The sequence below is a fragment of the Octodon degus genome, unplaced genomic scaffold, assembly GCF_000260255.1.
Source record: "Octodon degus isolate 3935 unplaced genomic scaffold, OctDeg1.0 scaffold00119, whole genome shotgun sequence".
Classification (NCBI taxonomy): Eukaryota; Metazoa; Chordata; class Mammalia; order Rodentia; family Octodontidae; genus Octodon; species Octodon degus.
Genome location: NW_004524695.1, coordinates 416,809 through 426,703, shown reverse-complemented (window position 1 = coordinate 426,703; position 9,895 = coordinate 416,809).

Sequence of the window (9,895 nt, the reverse complement as noted above, 5' to 3'; positions counted from 1 at the left end):
AGCCTGGGCTACAAAGTGGTGAGACTCTGTAGTAGGATTTTACTAGAGGAACAGGCATAATACAAAGAACAAATATAACACAAGATGTAGCAGTCAGTTGGATGAGAAAGCATGCAAAGGGCGTCTGCACACCTGAAACTGAAGGATTCAGTCCTAAGGTCTGAAGCTCACTGCAGTGATTCTGTGCAAGTGTCTATCAGTTGGCCGTGGGGTCTTCGACGGAAGCTCAAGAGTCTGCAACAAAAATTTAAAGGATCCAAACCAAGGGCGAAGAGTTTGCACTGTAGCCAGGAGATGAAGTCCAAACTGACTGTGAAGACCGAAGTACTTCTGAGAAAGTGGAATGCAGAATCCTTCCTGGACATCCCTTGTTTTGTGCTGAGTTACTCAGGGGGCGGGGCCCCCTCAGCCCAGAGTGGAACTGCCGAGGCAGTCCAACCAAGATGACACAATCTATTGACCACTACAGACTATGTCAAAAAAGTAAACCCAAGACTGGAGCCAACCTAGGGAGAGCTCAGCCTGGCAACACAAGGTCCTGAGTTTGATTCCTAGTACAAAACAAAACCAAAAAAAAGTTAAAAAAAGACCATGGAGCCAGGTGGTAGCTTGGTGTGTCACATTCCATGAAGAGATTGCAAAGTCTCCAACTTTATTTAGCTTCTTGTGCAGTGTTGTCACTCATCTCCTATTCCTCCTGGCGTGCTGGAGCCAGCTCACACCAGCTTGGGGCAATGAGCTGATAAATTTCTAGGAGTATGATGAGCTAAAGTCATTGAGAGCAAGAGTTGCCAAACAATATAAAACACGTCTTTTATTTTCTTGACTGCATAATTATTGGTGTGCTACTGCTTTATTTTCATAACTCCTTAAAAATTATTACATTTTGGGCCAGGGAGATGGCTCAGAATAAGCACTTCCCTGGCAAGCACGAGGGCCTGAGTTCAATCCCTGGTTCCGCCAAAAAAAATTTTATTACATTTCTCATCAAGCTGTACTCATCAGTATGTTTTTGTTAGTGTTTGGGAAATAAATTTCCATGAGTCTTTCAGTTGTCTGTGCCTAGCTCTTTTCCCATAAGCTATGGTTTTTTGTTGCAAGGTTTAGAGTGCACATTGATTTAGTTTTTGGGGTTATAGCAGAAACATTAGTCGGCTAAATGTTTAAATTCCATAATTTCAAACATTGACTTTTAGAGACAAAAGTAAAGAATTTAGAGACACACAGTAACACTAAACCAACGTCACAGCCATTCACCAGGTAGTGGAGAAAACTGCAAGTTAGAATGAGAAGAGTAAACTGGTCTGGAGTCAGAGCTTTAGGAAGGATATTGAGGAAAATCCTTTATCCCATTAGCTCAGGAGTCGTCATATAAAGGGAGAGGCATGAACCTAGGACCAGCTTCTGCTGGAACTAGGAGCTGGACCTGAGCTCCTAAGGGAGAGATCTCCTGTCATGTTATTTCCAATGCTAAACCTTTCCTGTGTGCTGCACCCTTCCACAGGCGGCGGGAGCAGCACCTTCCTTTACTGTCGTCATGGGTGCTGAAGTGCTTTGAGATTGAGGCACATGGCCAGCTGCACAGTATTCATGGCTCAGGGACTGTTATAGTCCCCCAAAGTTCATGTGTAAAATTGTCCCCACACTGATGGAAACATGGAAGTGGGGTCTGATGGGATGAGGGGGGTCCTTTGATTGTGCCCTGAAGGGAGCATTGGGCACTGTCCCTTTCCTTGCTGCCCTCTCCCTGCTTCCCAGGCTCTATGAAGTGAGCAGCCTGGCTCAGCCACCTTCTCCCAGTGACCGGCCAGTGTGAGGTGTAACAATGTAGAGCCCTTAACCTGAGCTCCACCCCAGGTTCAGAGGTCATTGGGATGGCAGAGGCCTGTGCTGTAATTGCATTTCATCAGTTACACCCTGTCTAGTGGCCTTCCTTGATTTCCCCATGGCATTGCTGCTGTTTCCAACAAATGCCCATGGTCTTACTTCTCTGGGACCTTCTGAGATCAGGATTCTCAAAAGTGTTTCATTTGAGAATGGTGGTATGTGCCTATAATGCCAGCTACTCCAGAGGCTGAGGCAAGGGGATCATGAGTGTCAGGCCAGCTTGAAAGTTAATGAGGCCCTCTCCCACAAAGGGCTGGGGACATAGCCTAGTGTTTTGCGGTGCACCAGGGTTCTTCAGTACCACAAAAAAAAGTGTTTCAAGTCCAAGATGCTTTCAGGAGATCCATGAGGTCTAAGTTTTTGTAATGGCTGGCCATGGTGGCACACACCTGTAGTTTCAGGATTTGAGAGGCCGACACTGGAGAATTACTGTGAGTTTGAGGCTAACCTGGGCTTGTAAGCTCAAAACCAGCCAGACCCTGTCCAAAACACATCTATAATGCTATAAAATACTCTTTAACTTTGCCCACACCCCATACTAGGGATTAGACCCTGGACCTTTACATTGAGCCACATCTCCAGCCCTTTTTGAGATGAATTCCAGCTAAATTTTCCCGGCTGGGCTTGAGCTTCTGTTTCTCCTACCTCAGCTTCCCAAGTACAAAGATAATAGACATGTGCTAAAATGATAGTTTTAAAAAATAAACTAAAAAACAGCCAGGCATGGTGGCACATGCCAACAATCCCAGCACTCCAGAGGCTGAGGCAGGAGGATCTTTGCAAGTTGAAGACCAACCTGGGTTACAAAGTGAGCACGAGGCCAATCTGAACTGGGTAGCAAGACCCTGTCTCAAAATAAAAAATAATTTAAAAAAATAATAAAAACAGATTTGTGACACACCATTTTCTCCTACTTTGCTCTTTGGCTGACAATTAAGATGTGTGGCAGTTTGAAGGTCAGTGAAGACTCAGGACATTAGGAGAACCTATACTGTAACATCATGTAACTCAATTGTGTCCCAAATTTTCTGATCAAGGAGATTATGGGGGCTACAGAGCAATGTGATCGATGATGTAGAGTGTGCCTAAGGAGAGTCACCTGGAGAGAATACATTCTCTCAGGCTTTCACAGAGAGCAAATTGGCTAAGCAATGGCCGTGACTCATCCACATGGCTGACACAAAGGATCTGCAAACTGCGGTACAGGGTTACAGGATAAATCCTGAGGGTACTTGACTGACCTTACCAGATACAAAAGTTACATTTCTTGTTATATAGGTCTTGCTTTATCTTGGTCTTAACCATCCAGCAGAAAAGTATAAAAACGAGGTATATAAAGTAAAGCCATATTAATATGCTGAGCTGTGAAATGCTCAAGTCAACAACTTCTGTGGATAATCCACTACTATTGTGGACTGCTGGACTGTGTTGGATTGTTTTGCTAAATTCACGCACCTATACTATTTAGATACCAATGGAATACCCATTTCTGACAGGACTAAACAAAAAAGGGATAGAAAGGAAAAACCATTCTGTATCTGTATATGCAAAATAGTTGGCATAGATATACAGCTACTTTTGCTTAATTCAATGAGAAGAAAGATTTGTACTAATAGTGTTTGGACAGGATATCCTGTCTGCGTCTTGTACTATGGATAGCTACTAGGAAGATAACAATGTACAATGTATTAATTATTGAAACTGTCCTATTAATCAGTTTTGAAACTGACTTATTGCTATGTGTTTCTCAATAAAATAAAAGATGTGTGGCAGCCATATCTTTCCTGAGACTCCTGCCAGTCTGATTATGAACTGGAGTTACTAAAGCAACAGCTTGATGATTGTTAGTGAGTTCAAGGCCAGCCTGAACTATATATAGCAAGATCTTGTCTCAGAACCAAACAAAAAGCAAAACAGATAAGAAAACTAGTTATTTTAAAGCTAAACATGCCAGAGCAACATATAAACCTAGCATTGGGGAGCTCAAGTTTAAACCCTGCAACAACTTAGCAAGACTATCAAAGAAGAGTTGGAGTTGTACCTCTGTGAGGGCCCTGGGTTCAATCCTTAGTCTTGCAAAGATGGGGGGAACCTATCACTGTAGTGTGACACTCTTAAGTGTCATAGGTGACACTCAGCTTGGTGCTTGAGTTGGCACTGGGTGTTATATACCTACGGCGAGGGAACCAGGACATAGTGCTGTGCTGAAAGAGAACCACAGGACTCCCTGAGGGAAAGGGAAATCAACAAATGAAGGAGCCAGGCATGATTGCACATGCCTGTAATCCCAGTACTCGGTGGCTGAGGCAGAAAGAGCACTGTAGGAATCATTTCCAAGTCCTTGTCTCGGTCCAAGAAGCCAATATTTGTAATCCCAGAGTTATGTTATTGGAATCCTATCAAGTTAATTCCAATTTACCACAAACAGTGTAACCCATGGCAAAAATAAAGACACTAGATTATATTTTCAATCATTGGGAATATTCTATTTTGGGTTCTCTTGGGAAGCAACAAGTCCAAGGGCAGCACTTTCTTTTATGATCCTCTTTACCTTGAAGATTGGGTGGAGGCTTCAGAAGGTGTCAGACAGAGTCAGTGAGCCGCAGGGGTGATGGGAACTTGATTCCTGCCATGTTGCACTTTTTCCACTTCTTGGTGGGAGTATTTTTGCCTTATGAGGATTTAAATTTTAGACATGCCTGGGTTCATACCCTTTAGGGTGACTTCCAATCAAAAGTCATCTAAATCTAAAAATATAGAATCTGGAAATGTGATTATATATTTATGTAGCTTTTTAAAATTGGAAGGGACACTAAGGAAGGCACAGTAAACTCTGAAGACCTTTAGATCTCAGAGGGAACACTGACAGTGGCTAAAAACAAAGCAGTCCTGGCAGGCATCAGCTATCAAAAACAGGAATACTACAAGGCACAAAGTGGCCTTTCACTGACATCACATGGAGCTTCCAGAAAAACAGCTGTGTCTTCGCCAATTACAGCTTTAGCCCACTCTGTTCTTCCCATTTTCTAATAAAAGTACTGGAGGAATGGGGAGATGGCTCAGTAGAATAAGCACTTGTCTGGCAAGCACAAGAGCCTGAGTTCAATCCCTGGTTCTGCTGAAAAAAAAAAAAAATTAAGTACTGGATCAACTGTTAGGCATGGTAGCATATGCCTATAATCCCAGGATTTGGGGGACAGAGGCAGGAGGATTGCTGGGAGTTCAAGGCCACCCTGGACTATGCAATGAGATCCTGCCTCAAAAAATAAAATAAAATAAAATAAAATAAAATAAAATAAAATAAAATAAAATAAAATAAAATAAAATAAAATAAAATAAAATAAAATAAAATATATATATATCAATTTATATAAAATAAATTACTCCCCTTCTTCACAATAGCACTCGTCCAGAGCGAGCCCTTGTTTCTTGGACCAGCTCCCCAAACAAGCCTAAATCTCATCACCACGTGGGCTCCCTGCTTCTATAACAAGTACCCTAACCTTAAGTACCATAAACACTGGGCTGGACAGGAGGTGGCTGTGTCTGCCAAGCCTTGGCATGGCCATTGACAGCAGCCAGAAGGAACCAGTTGTATCTTGGCCCCAGACTTCCTTTTCCCAGGTATAGCAAGATCACTCACCATCTAAAGCCAAAAGGAACTTCCCACAGATTTCTAAGAACAAAAACTGAAACAAAAACATGGTCATGATTTATAGATAATTTTTCAGTAATCAGATATTCACAGAAGGGAACAGGGGTTTTATTGTACATAGTATACAGGTGTTCCACCTTCTTTCCCGTATCTATACCTCAAATGATTATTGGCTTGGTTTTGTCCGGTTTCCAAAGAAACTCATACAAGGGCTTGGGAAATTGAGTTTTTCCCAATTGTTCCTTAATAACACTTTTGGAGGGGCTGGGGAGATGGCTTAGTGGAATAAACACTTCCCTGGCAAGTGCAAGGGCCTGAGTTCAATCCCCGGTTCCACCAAAAGAAAAAAATAACCCTTTTGAAAACTCCTCTGTTACTGAGGAATGGGAAAGGCAACATTGTGTACACACCAGTGGCTCTTCACATGGCCAGCGTTGTTTTCCAAGGATTCAAAGCCCCAGGGATGTGAAAGTGAAAAATTCCGATAGCTTGTTAGTGATGCACATGAGAGAAGGTGCTACCATCCCATTTTTCTTGGGTGACAGCAGCTCTTTTGGAAGTTGGCTTTAAGACTGGCTGACCCTTTGCTCCTTCTCCATGTCCCATGGGGGGCAAGACAGTAAGGAGAGTAAGTGGACTTGGGCTGATGAAGAGACAGGTGATGTTGGAAACAAGGTACCAGCTGGATTCTGAGCATGCCTGACACCTCTCCATAGTGCCCCATTTCTATCCAGATTCTATATTCTGAATCTCACTGCATTTGACTCCTCCTCTATCCCTTTCCCTTCTCTCCTTTTTAAGTGTCCTCCTCTCCTCTCCCCTCTCCTTTCCTTTGTCCTCTTCTCCTTTCTCCCCTGTCCTTTCCTTCCCTCTCCTCCCCTAGATTCCTCCTTCTCCCCTAACGTTCCCTTACCTGTATACAGTTCCCAAAGCACTGACTGCTTCCAGATCTCTTTTAGGGGGTGGAGTTTTAGCTTTGTTCCTCCTCAGTGACAATTCTGAAGCAAGAGTTTCTAGTTCCACAAATCACTTAGAGTCCTGAGGAAGACAAAGTTGGGGATTTGTTTGTTTTAAAAACACACCTTTTATTATAGTACTTCCAGTCACATTTCCCCAGTGTTTTCTAGACCCACATCCCAAATAAGTTACTTGAACCCAAATCTTTATCTCAGGTCCTGCTTTGGAGGGAAGCCAAACTAGGGGAACAGAAAGTGACAGCCAGTCAAGAATGCCCAGCTGCCACTACAGTGTCTAAGCTCTGCATCTCTACATTGTCCACAGCTTGACTCCGGAATGCGAAGGCAGCTGTGCTTTGGGAGGACACTCCCCCAGAACACAGCAGTTTGTTCATGAATAAAATCTAAGACCAATATTTATCTTAGCATTGTTTCAGTATCTTCAGTTATGGGCCTTAGGTTCATTGAGGGAAAAAAAAACTACAATAAAATGTAGCCGAATCAGCCTCTGAAGGGTTGCATCAGTACTTTAAGAAATTAACAGGTATTTTTCACAAGGCTGATGAAAAAATAATGTTTTCAGTTATCAAAGGGAAGAAGTTTTGCTAAAGAATAAATATACTATGTTTGGAATTTTTTTTTAATTTTTTAGGGAAGGCTTTACAGGGTGTTCAGGGTCTCACTACTAGATTGGATTTATAGTGATCCCGTTTATAGTCTCACAAGAGTTGGGATTATAAGCACGTGCCACCACACTGGGGAATATTTTTATAAAAGTAAATCTGATATACAAAGGCCTCTATCAGCCTCAGTTGACCAGCTATTTCTGAATTACTAGTCTTTGAATTTTTGGCTTAGCTTAACTTTTTTTTCCATTCGTCTAGCACAAAAATCTACTTGTTTGCATAGATAGTGTCTTGTGCCATAAAATGATTCATTTAATACTTTGGTTCTTTACTTTTGAACACTAGACTCAAAGTTCTCAAAGTCTTTGTTAAACAATTAGATTTGATTATTCAATAAGTACAATCCATAAATTATCTATGCAAAATGCTTTGAAGTACTGTATTTTAAGTATTACTGACCCATAATTACTTATGAAAATACATTTTGTTACACTGTAAAAAAATAAGATAACTACTAATATTTTTAACCATTCCTTAGTGTGATAAGCCAGGCTAGGATAGTTAAATCAATTTTGCTTTGTTTGAGACAGGGTCTCACTGTGTAGTTCGTACTGGCCTTGAGCTCACTATGTAGCCTAGGCCAAAGCTGGCCTTGAACTCAAAGTGATCCTCCTTCCTCAACTTCCAAGGTGCCGAGATTACAGATGTGTGTCACCAGGCCTGGTTTAAATTAATTCTATAAATTGTTCTTAAAACAAATTAACCAATAGTGATGATGCAGGAGTCCGAATTAAAGGTAACAGTTTTTATAATGGTTTATATTTTCTCAAGCATGAATAAAATAAACATGGCATCTCTGAAGGACACTCATATTCAGGGATTTTTTTTAGGTGAAAAGTGACAAGGTGAGATTTATGTTTGGACCAATCATTTTCCTGGCAGTCTAGTAGGTCATTGTCACAATCTTATTAAAAAGCACATTACAAAACTGGAAAAAAAAAAAAAAGACACAAGAAAAAAATGTCATAGGTCTGTTCTGTTACAATTCTGTATATGGTTAGGTTTCTAAATTTCTTTATAAAAATATGTAAATGTTTATTTCTTCTTTTATAAAATTATTTTTCCTTCATATTCTGTAAGGTCTTAAAGTTCAACATATCAATATTTGATGGAGGGCTATGGAGATAGCTCAGTGGTTTAAGTGCCTGGCTAGGCAAGCTCAAGGACCCAGGTTTGATCCCAGGTACCACATGCCGTTCCTGTGCCAAGCCGGCCACCAAGACTGGGCGTGGTGGCGCGTAGTGAGACCATGTATCAACTACATTAAAAAATAAATAAATAAATTATATATATATATATTTTGATGGAAAATACCTGTTCCATGATATACCAAAAATGTTTGATATTTAGACAGATAGGGTAAACCGAACTGCATATATTACAGGTTAATAATTAGCTTCTCTTCTGGAGGGTTAACAACCTAAGTTAGCAGTTCAAGCTTGGAGAAAAGGAAGGGCTGCAAGGTCAGCCAATATTTTAGTCCTAGCCTTTCAAGGTCAGTGAAGACAGGAGACATAGGAGAACCTGTACTGTAACAACATGTAACTCAGTTGTGCTCCAAATTTTCTGATCAAGAAGATTTTGGAGCCACAGAGGAATGTGATCGATGATGTATAGTGTACCTGGGGAGTCACATGGAGAGAAAAAACATTTTCTCAGGCTTTCACAGAGAGCAAATTGGTCAAGCAATGGCCATGACTCATCCTCATGGCTGACACTGACAAAAGATCTACAGAGTGCGGTATAGGGCTACAGGATAAATCCTGAGGGTACTTGTCTGACCTTATCACATACAAAAGTTACATTTCTTGTTATATAGGTCTTGCTTTATCTTGGTCTTAACCATCCAGCAGAAAAGTATAAAAACGAGGTATATAAAGTAAAGCCATATTAATACGATGAGTTGTAAAAGGCTCAAGTCAATAACTTCTGAGGATAACCCACTAATATTATAGACTACTAGACAGTGTTAGATTGTTTAGCTGAATTCAAACACCTATAGTATTTAGATGCCAATACAATACCCACCTCTGACAGACAATAAAAAAAGGATACAAAGGAAAGATCATTTTGTATTTATATATACAAAATAGTTAGGATAAATATACAGCTACTTTTGCTTAATTCAATGATAAGAAAGAGGTGTATTAATAGTGTTTTGATAGGATATCCTGTCTGCTTCTTGTACTATGGATAACCACTAAGAAGATAACAATGTACATTGTATTGATTATCAAAACTGTCCTATTAATCAGCTGTGAAACTATCTCATTCATATTTATTTCTCAAAAAAATTATAAAAAAAAGCACATTACAAAGCTGGGGAGGACCTTTGTCATAAATATAAAGCAGATCTGTTATTTTTAATTTCTAAAGAATTTGTATAGATTGCTAAGAGAGGACATCAGGACCAGTCTTGAACACAGTGGGCGACCAGCCTGGAGCTCATTTCTAGAATATATTATTCAATTAATACATGAAAAATGGCCAGCTTCATTGTCATATAAAACATAGCAAAATACTGTAGTAGTAATTTGATAAATTCTACACATTCCCATAGTGATGATAGTTTTCTGAAAGTAGCCCAGAGTTGCAAGAAGGACTCAGCAGGAGGCAGGTGGGCAGGATGCTGGAGTGGACAGTGTGATGGGTTCATGTTTCACAAAGGGACATTGACAGTAAGTTACCTTGTGTCTTGATGGCTCTATTTC